The 12,889-nt window shown below is 44.7% G+C and overlaps 1 long non-coding RNA gene across 1 annotated transcript in view; it reads right to left on the bottom strand.

Annotated features, from left to right (window-relative positions):
- LOC115086284 overlaps positions 1-12,889 on the bottom strand; it is a 301,007-nt gene that overhangs the window by 154,312 nt on the left and 133,806 nt on the right. The gene's annotated exons all lie outside the window — the stretch shown is intronic.

Here is a 12,889-nt window from a genome sequence, read left to right as displayed (position 1 = left end):
GAACCTAAGAAATTTTCATTTTGGGTCAGACCAAGGGTCCATCAAGCCCAGCATCCTGTCTCCAACAGTGACTAATCCAGGCTACAACTACCTGGCAGGTACTCAAAAACTAAGTATATCCCATGCTACTGATGCTAGTAATAGCAGTGGCTATTTTCTAAGTCAACTTGATTAATAGCAGATAATGGACTTCTCCTCAAAGAACTTAACCAAACCTTTTTTAAACCCAGCTACACTAACTGTACTAATCACACCCCCTGGGAACAATTTCCAGAGTTTAATTGTGCCTTGAGTGAAAAAGAATTTTTCTCTGATTAGTTTTAAATGTGCTACATGTTATCTTCATGGAGTGCCCCCTAATCCTTCTCTTATTCCAGGGAGTAAATAACTGATTCACATTTACCCGTTCTAGACCTCTCATGATTTTAAAGACTTCTATCATATCCCCTCCTGTCATCTCTTCTCCAAGCTGAACAACCTTAACTTATTTAGTCTTTCCTCATAGGGGAGCTGTTCCATCCCCTTTAACATTTTGGTCGCTCTTCTCTGTACCTTCTCCATTGCAACTATATCTTTTTTAGGATGCGGTGACCAGACTTGTACACAGTATTCAAGGTGCAGCTCACCATTGAGCAATACAGAGACATTATGATGTTTTCTGTTTTATTTGCCATTCCCTTCCTAATAATTACTAACATTCTATTTGCTTTTTTGACTGCCACATGATACTGAGCCTAGATATTTTTCCTAATATGCAACCTAATATCGTGTAACTACAGCAAGGGTTATTTTTCCCTATATGCATCACCTTGAACTTATCCACATTAAATTTCATCTGCCATTTGGATGCCCAATTTTCCAGTCTCACAAGATCATCCTGCAATTTATCAAAATCTGCTTGTGACTGAACTATTCTGAATAATTTTGTATCATCTGCAAATGTGATTACCTAACTCATCATATTTCTTTCCAGATCATTTATAAATATACTGAAAAGCACGGGTCTTAGTACAGATCATTGAGGCACTCCACTGTTTAATCTTTTCCACTGAGAAAATTGTCCATTTAATCCTACTCTGTTTCCTGTTCTTTAACCGGTTTTTATCCACGAAAGGACATCACCACCTATCCCATGACTATTTACTTTTCCTAGAAGCCTCTCATGAGAAACTTTGTCAAATGCCTTCTGAAAATTCAAATACACTACATCTACTGGTTCACCTTTATCCACATGTTTATTAACTCCTTCAAAAAAGTGAATCAGACTTGTGAGGCAAGACTTGCCCTGGGTAAAGCCATGCTGACTTTGTTCCATTAAACCATGTCTTTCTATTTGTTCTGTGATTTTGATCTTTAGAACACTTTCCATTATTTTTCCTGGCACTGAAATCAGGCTAACAGGTCTGTGGTTTCCTGGATCGCCCCTGGCACCCTTTGTAAATATTGGGGTTCCATTAGCCCCCTCCAGTCTTTAAGCACAATAGATGATTTTAATAATAGGTTACAAATTTTAACTACTAGATCTGAAATTTCATTTTTTAGTTCCTTTAGAACACCAGTCCAGGTGATTTACTACACTTTCAGTTTGTCAGTCAGGGAAACCACATCTTCTAATTTAACCATGATTTGGTTCAGTTCATTTGAATCATTACCCATGAAAACCTTATCCAGAACAGATATCTCCCCAACATCCTCTTCAGTAAACATTGAAGTAAAGAAATTGTTTAATCTTTCTGTGATGGCCTTATCTTCTCTAAGTACCCTTTTAATCCCTCGATCATCTAACGGAACAACTGACTCCCATGCAGGCTTTCTGCTTTGGTAATATTTTAAAAGGTTTTCCCTGTGAGTATTTGCCTCTATGGCCAACTTCTTTTCAAATTCTCTCTTGGCCCATCTTATCAATGACTTACATTTAACTTGCCAACGCTTATGCTTTATCCTATTTTCTTCTTTCAGATCCTTCTTCCAATTTTTGAATGAAGTGCTTTTGGTTAAAATAGCCTCTTTCATCTCACTTTTTAACCATGCTGGTAATCGTTTTGCCTTCCTTCCACCTTTCTTAATGTGTGATACATCCTCCAAGTGAAGGATAACAGTTTGAGTTGACTGAAGAAGAAAGAAGGTGACAGAAGGCCTAGGCCCAGGTCGCAGTGATGAGACCAGCCATGGCCAGGCCCTGGCTTTGAGCCTGGTTCTAGGCCTCAGAAAAGAGCCTGGACTTCCACAACGGGAGCCAGTCTGAGGCTATACCTAGACCAAGGCATCAGGCTTGGGCCTAGGTCTAGGGCCGAGCATTGGCAATGGGACCCAGCCTCAGCTGTGCCCCAGTGTGGAATCCAAGTCCCAGGTCTCAGGCCTGGGACTTGGAGACAGGACCATGATTGGGCCCTAGCATTGAGCCCAAGTCTAGGCCTTGGATATGGGCCTTATCCTAGGCCTGGGCCTCAGCAATGGGATCTGATCTTGACTGGGCTCTAGTGTCAAAACAGGCCTAGGCCTGAACCTCAGCACCTATGACCCAGCCTCAAGCCAGGCTTTGGCTTTGGACCTAGACTAGGCCCAGGCCCATGCCTCTGTGATGATACCTAGCCTTGGTAACTTGGTTCCAGCCTCAGGCCAGGCACCAGAATCGAGCATTTTGGCTAGGCCCAGGCCTGAGCCTCAGCATTGGGACCTGGTCTCTGCATCAGACCTAGGCCTAGGCCTGGGCCTGGGTCTTGGCAATAGAAACCAGTCTTGGGCCTGGTTCCTGCTTTGGGCTTAGGCCTAAGCCTATGGCTGGTCCTCAGAGACAGGACCCTGCCTCGGTCAGGCCTAGGGGGACCCAGCCTCGGGGCCATTGATTTCAATGAAAAACTAACAAATAAATGAAATAAAAAGATGATATATTTGTTCATTTCAAATGAACCTAGTGAATAACTACGACCTACTTAATGAATTAATAAACTGAAAAAAATGTCTGCACCTGTACATCACTAATTTATTCCTAGTCATTAGCATATGTAAATGTGTACAATCAGATTTACATCCTTTCTTTTGAAAATTGAAAGTATGTGCATAAATGGTTTCTTTATCTACCAACTTCCTGGAATGCCTCCTTCTAGAGCAGTGATGGCTAACCTATGACACGCGTGTCAGAGGTGACACGCCGAGCCGTTTTTGCTGACACGCGTAGCGTTTCGGAACTATCGATTTTTTTTTTTTATCAGCTGCGCCGAGCCTTTTTTTTTTTTTATCGGCTGTGCCAACCCTTTAAAATTAGTTTTTTTTAGTATCCCTCCAGCCCCCCCCCCCCCCCGCCAATGCCCCCGGGCGCAGGGAAGCGCAGCGACAGGCAGATAGGCAGGGCCGTGGTGAGGCTCACTTCACCACAGCCCAAAGAAAAAGATCGTGTTGAACGCGCTGATGCTCCTCCTCCTTCCTGCCCGTGCGGCCCCGGAAGTAAACGCTGCCGGAGCCGCGTGGGCAGGAAGGAGGCTCAGGTGAAGCATCAGTGCGTGCAGAAGAGGAGCATCGCTTGCGCTTACGGGCCGCCGCGAATCTCAAATCGCAGCGGCCCGAGAAGAGGAAGAAGCCCGGTAGCAGGGCCGCTGCAGAGCCCATCCTGCGGCGACCCGCGAAGAAGAGGCCCAGAGGTGAGAGAGAGGCTGAGGGTCTGTGTGTGTGTGTGTGTGTGTGCGCGTGCGCGCGCGAGATGAGTTGAGAGATTGTGTGTGAGGACCTGAATGTTTGCAGAGACTGCATGTGCTTGAGCAAGACAGCATGTGGGAGTGAGAGAGAGCCTGTGTGTGAGGGTCAGACAGCATGTGCCAGTGAGAGACTGTGTGTATGAATGGTTGTATGAGAGAGAGCATGTGACAGTGAGAGACTGTGTGTATGAATGGTTGTATGAGAGAGAGCATGTGACAGTGAGAGACTGTGTGTATGAATGGTTGTATGAGAGAGAGCATGTGACAGTGAGAGACTGTGTGTGTGAGAGAGAGAAATGCATGTGAGAATGAGAACCTGACTGTGTGTTTGAGGGAAGAAGATGGAGAGAAAAGAAACAGAAAAAAAGACAATATAAAAGGAATTGGCAAAAAAAATAATAAAGGGAAGGTGGAAAAAAAAAGCCCGTGACCAACCAATTAGAAAACTAAGATCAGACAGCAAAGGTTAAAAAAAAATATATTTTTAGTGATTGGCACATGTAATCTTTGGGAATGTGCAAGAATAGCAACATCCCCAGTAGTCATGTGGCAGCAGTGACAGTGGCAGCAGAGGAATGAGAGAGGTTCGGAGGTTGCTGGCAAAAGAGAGGGGGGTCTGCCTTTAGTGTGTACATGTGTATGAATGGGACTCTGCCTGGGGGTGTGTGTGTGTGAGAATGAATTGGTGCCTGCCTGGAGGATGGAGCGGGAGTGGTGTGAAAATGAATGGGAGCCTGCCTGGGTGTGTGTGTTTGTGTGTATGTGAGGGAGCCAGTGAGTGTGAGAGCATGAGTGTGTATGAGAAAATCCAGGGGAGTAAGAGTTTGTGTGGGAGGGGGAGAGAGTGTTTTAATTGAAGATTTAGCCGACGAAATTCAGCAACAAAAAAGTCACTAAGCAGGCAAGGTAAAGAATTATTTGTTTTTGCTTTATTAATAAATACAGTACATATATTAAAATTATAACTTCTTGTTATTAATTAGAGCTACAAATATCACAATTATGGATTTTTCTAGAAGTGACACACCACCCGAGTTATGCTCGGTTTTTTTTATGAATTTTGACACACTGAGCTCAAAAGGTTGGCCATCACTGTTCTAGAGCATGCATGGAATAATTTCTGTGTGTATTTTTAAATGCTTAAAATACCCCTCCCCCATGCAAATTTTTCAAAGACCACTCATACACCTAAAATCAGATTTTATATGCAGAAATTCTTTTGAAAATTCATACCTATACTTTTATTTTATATTGTTATATTCTTTTCTTGTGTCAGTCTGTATTATTTGTAAATTTGTTATAATTGTTTATTGTAATAATGTTGCATTGTATGCCGCTATGACTTCTCCACTGATATATACCAAGTAACAAAATCAAAAAATAAATAAATAAATGTTGCTGCGAAGAGACAGGAAAGTCAAAGATCAACTGACGCATTATTATGCCTGTTCCCCAGTAATGAAATAGGGTAGACTAGACAGATCTCTTGGTCCTTATTTGATGCCATATTCTCTGGTTATGTGCATATTTTATTGTTTATGTGCTGATGCTGTTATATGTTAGACTCCCATATTTGGAAGGCACTATGGATAAGGGCACTGAATAGGTACAAATATAAGTAGATACAGCAATCAGTAAATATTTGAATAAACAAATACATGCATTGTCACATATAAAGTATATATTTTTATGGTTCTTTTCACTTTAGAATATTTCATTTTAAGGTTTGTCCTGTTTATGACACCAGACACTTTTTTTTTAATATTCTTATTGTTACCTTGAAAATTCAGATTGCAGATCTAAATCATGAAATCATCAGTTTGAGTAGACCGTACTGGAGCACAGTTGAATTTTATTGCCCAAAGGCTTCAACTGAAGTGACCAATGAAATGCAAATGCCTGCATGGACTGGCACTTACAGAAGTAATAGGATGCTGCATGAGGATGTATGATGCAGCAAATAATGCACGTGCTGTATTATGGCAATATTAAAACTGGTCCAAAACAACCCAGCATCCCAGTCCAAATTATAAGAAATGTAATATATCCATAAAAATTCTGTTTCAGTTCCATAGTTAGGACCTTCATTAAGGAAATAGATTCAAAATAAGTTATATATACCTACCCAGCAATGTGTAAAAGTCCTACATTGTTTTTTTAAAGGCTTCTGAGGAAGGTTAGAAAAAAATGCAGTGGGATACATTTAATACTACAAAGGCTCTATTTGGATGAAAGACAATCTATAAATGTTAATAAAATATGCATGTAAATTGTAATCTAAATGTAACATGTAATTTTCTAAATTGTGTTACATGATTTTAATATGCATAAATAAAAGAAGTAATGAAATTCACAGTCACGACTGACCAACTATGATTGTACCTTTCATATTATAATGAGATCAACATGTCATCACAATTAGATCACTCTGGGCTTTCTGTATTATTAGAAAATGTCTATTTAATAGGTTACTATGACATTAAATTCAGATGTAAGATGGTTATATTTTGTTTGATATCCACACAATAAACAGAACAGTGATGAATGAATTTGGTTCACCCATATCTGAGACTTAGAAAACTTTCCAGCAGCAGAAAATTATTAGCTCACTTTGCCAAATATACTAGTGAATGAAGTAGGCTGGACAGATCATTATTTGATCAATTTTGATGCTTATGGTTCTAAGATGCATCTGGCTTCACAGACAAACACTGTGTCAATATCATTCTATAAAGGCCATTACATCTTCCCAGTTCCTTGTAATTGGTGATTTCCCTTGAAAAAGGGGTAGTCGCATGGTATTTGAGCTGCTTTCAGGCATTGGACAGGATTGTCCCTATTAATGAACGAGTATGAAAGCATTCTAATAAATCAGCCCCTTGGTATATGCAGGACTTAAGTACTTTAAAAATTAAAGATAAGCAATTGAAGTGCCTTTGCTGCAGATCTGGGAAGACAAAATAATTTACTGACTTCTTAGAGACTATAATAGAAAAAAATAGTATAAAGAAGAAATATTTCTCTAAGACCTCCGATGAAGGTTATTGCTTTAAGCTACTTTTTCAAATAGTAATGGACTGTAGAGAACTATTCCTGCTCAATGAATTCAGCCAGGGGAAAAGACCTTTTTAAGGCCACTGAATTTTCTCAATATTTTGAATCTAAAAAGTTGATTGAATTGCCTCTTTTGCAAGATTCTGCTATATATCAGCTGATTAAGCAGGTGGGGATGGTTGAGATTTTAGAAGAGTTTGATCTTGTTTCTGATAAGGAGTTGGAATGCCTTCTGAAAAAATTTTAGACTCTTGTGGATCCTTCTCCTACATGGCTCATTAGAAATTGTGAATAACGGTGAATTTCTATACTGAAATCTGTTATTAAAGTGTTGCTTAGTTCAGGGATCTTGCAATCAAGAGTAAAAGAGGATATGCTCCATTTAAAAAAAAAAGTAAACATAGATGCAAATCTACTCTCTAATCACCAACCAATATCAAATTTATCATTTTTAGCAAAGCTTATAGAGAGTGGTAGCAATCCAGCTTGGTACCAACAAACAGAATGTACTCTATCATCTTATAACATTATGGGGCAGATTTTCAAAGGGGTACGCGCGTAAGATACGTGCGTACCCCCCGAAAACCTGCCCCAAGCTCCCCCTGCGCGCACCGAGCCTATGTTGAATAGGCTTAGCTGTGCGCACAAGCCCCGGGACGCGAGTAAGTCCCGGGGCTTTCCTGGGGGGGATGTCAGGGAGTGTTGGGGGCGTGTCACGGTGGCACGTCGCCTGGGGACGGGGCCTCAGGCGTGATTCCAGCCTGGGGGTGTTTCGGGGGCATGGCCAAGGCCTCTGAAACTGCTCCCAGGCTGGGGAATTGTGCGCCAGTGGTCGGCTGGCACACGCGAGTTACGACTGCCTGAGGCAGGCGTAACTTTTATAATAAAGGTGGGGGGGTTTAGATAGTGCTGGGGGGTGGGTTAGGTAGGGGAAGGGAGGTGAAGGTGGGGAGAGGCGGAAGGAAAGTTCCCTCTGAGGCCACTCCGATTTTGGAGCGGCCTCGGAGGGAACGGGCAGTGCGCACAGGCTTGGCGCACGCAAGGTGCACAAATGTTCACCCCCTTGCGTGCGCTGACCCTGGATTTTAAAAGATACGCGCGGCTTCGTGCTTATCTATTAAAATCCGGCGTACTCTTGTTTGTGGAATAGAAAACTTATCTTTTCTGAAAAAAACGGACTAGAGCCCAGAACTCGTCAGCTCTGCTCAGCCGAACGCCCGACACCGAACTCTTCTCAGCCTAAAGCCTGACACATCATCATCTGATGATCTGTTCTCCAACTCTAGATATTGTTTAAAGACCCTGAAGAATAAGCCTTCGAAACACCAGCGGTGTCGGGCGTTCGGCTGAGCAGAGCTGACAAGCTCTGGGCTCTAGTCCGTTTTTTTTAGGAAAAGATAAGTTTTCTATTCCATTAATGTTTTCCTACTAAGTTGGAGCTGATGTTGCAAACCTCTAATGGGAAAAAAATGTATCAAACAATTTTTCAAAAAAAAGTTTTTTTCTGCTTAAAAGAGCAGCATACCACAACGTGAATTGAAAAGGGTTACCCCATGATTAATTTAAGTGAGCAGGCACTTGTAATAAGTGCATAACAGTTAAAACGCTGTTTCAGCAGACATGTACAATAGCTCATATATGAGGGTGCACCTTATTCAATAACCCACATTGAATATATGTGATTTTCTTGGTTTGTTGATATTTTTATCACATATTTCACCAGTTTTTTCATATTGAGTGTTAAAGTAAACTGGGAGACTGAGCATGAAAATGGCAAATGAAATTTAATGTGGACAGGAGCAAAGTGATGCACTTAGGGGCAGATTTTTAAATGAGTGTGCGCGGGGTATATTTGTGCGCTTGTTATAAAGTCCAGGGTTGGCACGCACAAGAGGGTGCACACTTGTGCACCTTGTGCATGCCAAGCCCTAGGGGAGCCCCGATGACTTTCCCCGTTCCCTCCGCTCCCCCCCACCTTCCCCTCCCTTCCCCTATCTAACCCACCCCCCAGCCCTACCTAAATCCCTCCCTACCTTATGTAACTTTTTACGCCTGCCTCTGTCAGGCGTATCTTGCGTGCGCCGGGCGCACCATCCCCCAGCACAGCCGCTGTGCCGGAGGCCTAGGTCCCGCCCCCAGCCCGCCCCCAGATTGGTGCCACACCCACGACCCCACCCCTTTTTCAAAGCCCCAGGACATACGCGCATCCCGGGGCTTGTGTGCGCCACCGCCGAGCCAATGCAAAATAGGCTCGGCGCACGCAGGGGCAGGTTTTCGGGGTTACGCACATAAGTTACATGCGTACCCCTTTCAAAATTTACCCCTTAGGGAAGAGTAACCCAAATTATTGTTACAGAATGCAAGGTTTCACATTAGGAGTCACCACTCAAGAAAAGGATCTCTGCATCATTGTTGGGTGGGTCTATAGTAGTATCGGGTCTACCTCCATCTCTTTCATAGAGAGCTCGGCCTCCTGCTAGAGGGGTTTATAAGCCTCGGTTTCAGGGGAGGGCTCATCCTAGGATTGGCTGGGCCCTAATTCCCTGCCTGCTGCTGCAGGTGGGTTGCCTAGGTGATTAAGTCCTCTACCCTCAGCTTGCTCCTGACCTAGATACAGCCTCAGTGCCTAAGACTCCACTGGTCTCTTATGTTGGAGCCCCACCCTGGGTTCCCTTTTCTTAAGTCTGGCCCTATATTTCTGAGTGTCTTGCTGTATTATGGGTTGGGGCAGGACCCCACCATGTCACATCAGCCCTCAAAATGCAGAACACCCTCCAGCTCTGCATTGCAGGGAAATGGTTAATAAGTTCATTATCTTGCAATTTGCATGAAGATGTGCTAGTCCTAGCGTGAGTTTTAGTGCAGGGTCTCAGCATTCAAGACCCCATTACATACAGGCGATAGATAAGTAGGGACTTATCTGGCTAACCGGTGAGTCTGACTATCCAGTCCCATTCAGCGGCCACCACTACATATCCTGGCTAAGTTAGCCAGATAAGTTTATCCAGATAACTTAGTGTTGTGTTCTGCACCCGCGGTCATCCGCGGGCGCGTCCCCCTATCTGACAACTACGGCGACCCGCCGCGGCAGCATCAGGAGAAGAGCCGTGGCCCGGTGTCCGGTGTTCCCATGCGTCAGCGCAGGACCCCAGGGTGACCGCCAGGCTGGGAGCCGTCCCTGCTCCTCCCGCGCGGCTTCAGGCAGCTTCTCCCCCGCAACTGGAATCCAAGATGGCCATTGCCATCTTAGGTGTGAGGCCGCACCTCCTCACCAGATTTAAAGGGACCTGATCCTTTTAACTACTTTCAGCTGTCTTCAATGAGCCAGAGCAGAGGAAGTATAAAAGGAGGCTTCCTCTGCTCATTCCTTGACTTGGCAACGTTCCACGTAGTCAGGTCTGCTTGCTTCGGTGAGTTATTGTACTTTGGATCCTTGCTCCTTGGTTCCTTTCTCGTCTCAGTTATTCTTGGTTCCTGACTTCGGACTGGCAAGCGGTGATTCCTGGTGTGTGACTTCGGACTGGCAAGTGGCGATCCTTTGGTGTGTGACCTCGGACTGGTAAGCGACGACCCTCTGGCACTTGACCTCGGATTTCTTGTGGATCCTCATCTCCAAGGGCCCACCTAAGTCCCAGCGGCCCGGGTCCCCCCGGGCTCCTCCCGGGGGGACCGTGGGCTTCCAAAGGTGAAGCTCCAGTTAGCCCTTGCACCGATCTCTGGACTTGTCGAAAGATCTAGATGATAAATTTACCACATTATGTTTACCTAAATCATTATCTGGGTTTGACAAAATTACTGGATTAACGTCGAAAATTGTAGGGCTCCCTATAGCCGTAGGTCTTACGTGACTTGTAATTGTAATCCCCTCTAGAGCCTTTACCCCTTACCGTTGCTCCGTTTTTAATAGGGTAATTACCCTCATGTTGTACCTCAGATTCATTAAAACGTACTTGTCTAGCATTATCTTTATCAGAGGGCTGCTTATCATGGGTATTCTTGTCATGAGTATATCTATCATCATCTTGGACAAGTCATTTCCCCCTTCATTGCTTCAGGTACAAACTTAAGGATTATTTACTAAGCTATGATATTTAATGCAATGAAATATAGCCGGGAGGGGGGAGAAGGGGAGCTGGATACAGACAACAACCAACACGGGTCCTGACTTTTACAGTCTGGGGTATTGACATGCAGACATAAGGGAAAAAGCACAGGACTGCTTCTGTGGCCAAGTCGCAAAGCAAAGAACATCAAGCAGCACAGTCTGAACTTTCAAAAAAGCTCATTACCCAGTAAAAATGTTGACTTATGGGTTTGACATTGCTTGGTTTTGATTAATTGTAAATATTACTATTCTTATCATAAGGCTTGGGGGTTAGTGCACAGAGTGGCAGTTGCTATTAGCGATGTGAATCGGAACCGGAAACGGTTCGGATTCCGGTTCCGATTCACATGTGGGTTTTTTCAATCGGGCCCGATCGCGGTTTTGTTTATCGGCTGCGCCCCAGCAGATAAACAAAAAAACCACCCCGACCCTTTAAAAGTAACCCCTTAGCTTCCCCCACCCTCCCGACCCCCCCCTCCAAAAACTTTTTACAGGTACCTGGCAAGTCTTGTGGGGGTCAGGAGGGTCCCCCAAGACTTGCCAAAAGCCCTGGTGGTCCAGCGGGGGTCCGGGAGTGATCTCCTGCACTCGGGCCATCGGTTGCCAGTAATCAAAATGGTGCCGATAGCCTTTGCCCTTACTATGTCACAGGGGCTACCGGTGCCATTGGTCAGCACCTGTCACAAGATGGCGCCAGCCATCCAGTGCTCCTACCATGTGACAGGATCCGGCCAATGGCACGGATACCCTGTCACATGGTAAGGGCAAAGGGCCATCGGCGCCATTTTGATTAGTGGCAGCCGATGGCCTGGAAGCAGGAGGACGGCCCGGAGCGGGAGATCGCGGGAGATCACTCCCGGGACCCCCACTGGACCACCAGGTACCTGTAAAAGGTTTTTGGGGGGGGTCGGGAGGGTGGGGGAAGCTAAGAGGTTACTTTTAAAAGGTCGGGGTGGGTTTAGGGGTTATTTTTGTGTGCTGTTTTTCCCGCCCTCTCCCAAAATGATAAGGGAACCCCCACGATCAATATCGTGGGGTTTTCCTATTGTTTTGGGGGAGCCCCCAATTTCTGATGATTTTGAAAATATCGACGATATTTTCAATCATCCGAAGCCCGATTCACATCCCTAGTTGTTATCCTTGAGAGAAACATGAGAGTATCCTGCACGAAACAGCAGGTACTACCTTAAGAAGCTTGCTGGGCAGAATGGATAGGCCATCTGGTCCTTTTCTGCCATCATTACTATGTTATGATGTTATGATAATCTATCTGTGTAATTAAAAAAACTTGTAGAGTTTGCAGAAATGTAGGCCGTTTGATCATTATCTCCTTCACTTTTGGTGACTAATGCTAAATATTTTAGTGTGAGGGGGTTTTTTTTGCAAAATAATTTTTATTATAGCAGCAAAGTAAACATTATAGTAAACTTCAAACAAAAACATACAGTCATGAAAAACACACGAGGAACATGTGAGTTTAAATGCATAAGCCCCTAAATGGCTCTACTAAGTATTGGCAGTCCTTAGTGACTGAGCCTCTCAATGAGCCAAAAAGTAGCCCCCAGTTTGTTGTGTAGAGTCCCACTGGAACTCTAATAAGCAGACTGTACCATCAGTGGAGATAGAGGAAAAGCATACCAAGGGCCGGATTTTAAAAGGGTTACGTGCGCCGGATCTATTTTAAAAAGGCCCGGCGACGCGTGTAAAGCCCCGGGACGCATGTAAGTCCCGGGGCTTGCAAAAAGGGGCGGGGAGGGGGAGGGGAGTGGGCGGGGTCAGGCTCCCAGCACAGCGGCCATATTTGCCGCTGTGCCAAGGATTGCGCCCCAGGGCTGAAGTAAGTTTCGAGATAAAAACGAAAACAAAGAAAAGGTAGGGGGGGAAAAGGCGGGGAAGGTAGGGGAAGAGAAGGGAAGGTGGGGTGGGGGGAAGGGAAGGGAAGGGAAGGTGGGGGGATAGGGCCTCCCAGGAGGGAACGGGGGAAGGCAGCACGGCCTAGCACACGCAAGTTGCACAATCATGCGCCCCCTTGCGCACG

Source organism: Rhinatrema bivittatum, chromosome 2, assembly GCF_901001135.1.
Source record: "Rhinatrema bivittatum chromosome 2, aRhiBiv1.1, whole genome shotgun sequence".
Classification (NCBI taxonomy): Eukaryota; Metazoa; Chordata; class Amphibia; order Gymnophiona; family Rhinatrematidae; genus Rhinatrema; species Rhinatrema bivittatum.
This window is presented reverse-complemented; position numbering and strand designations above follow the sequence as displayed.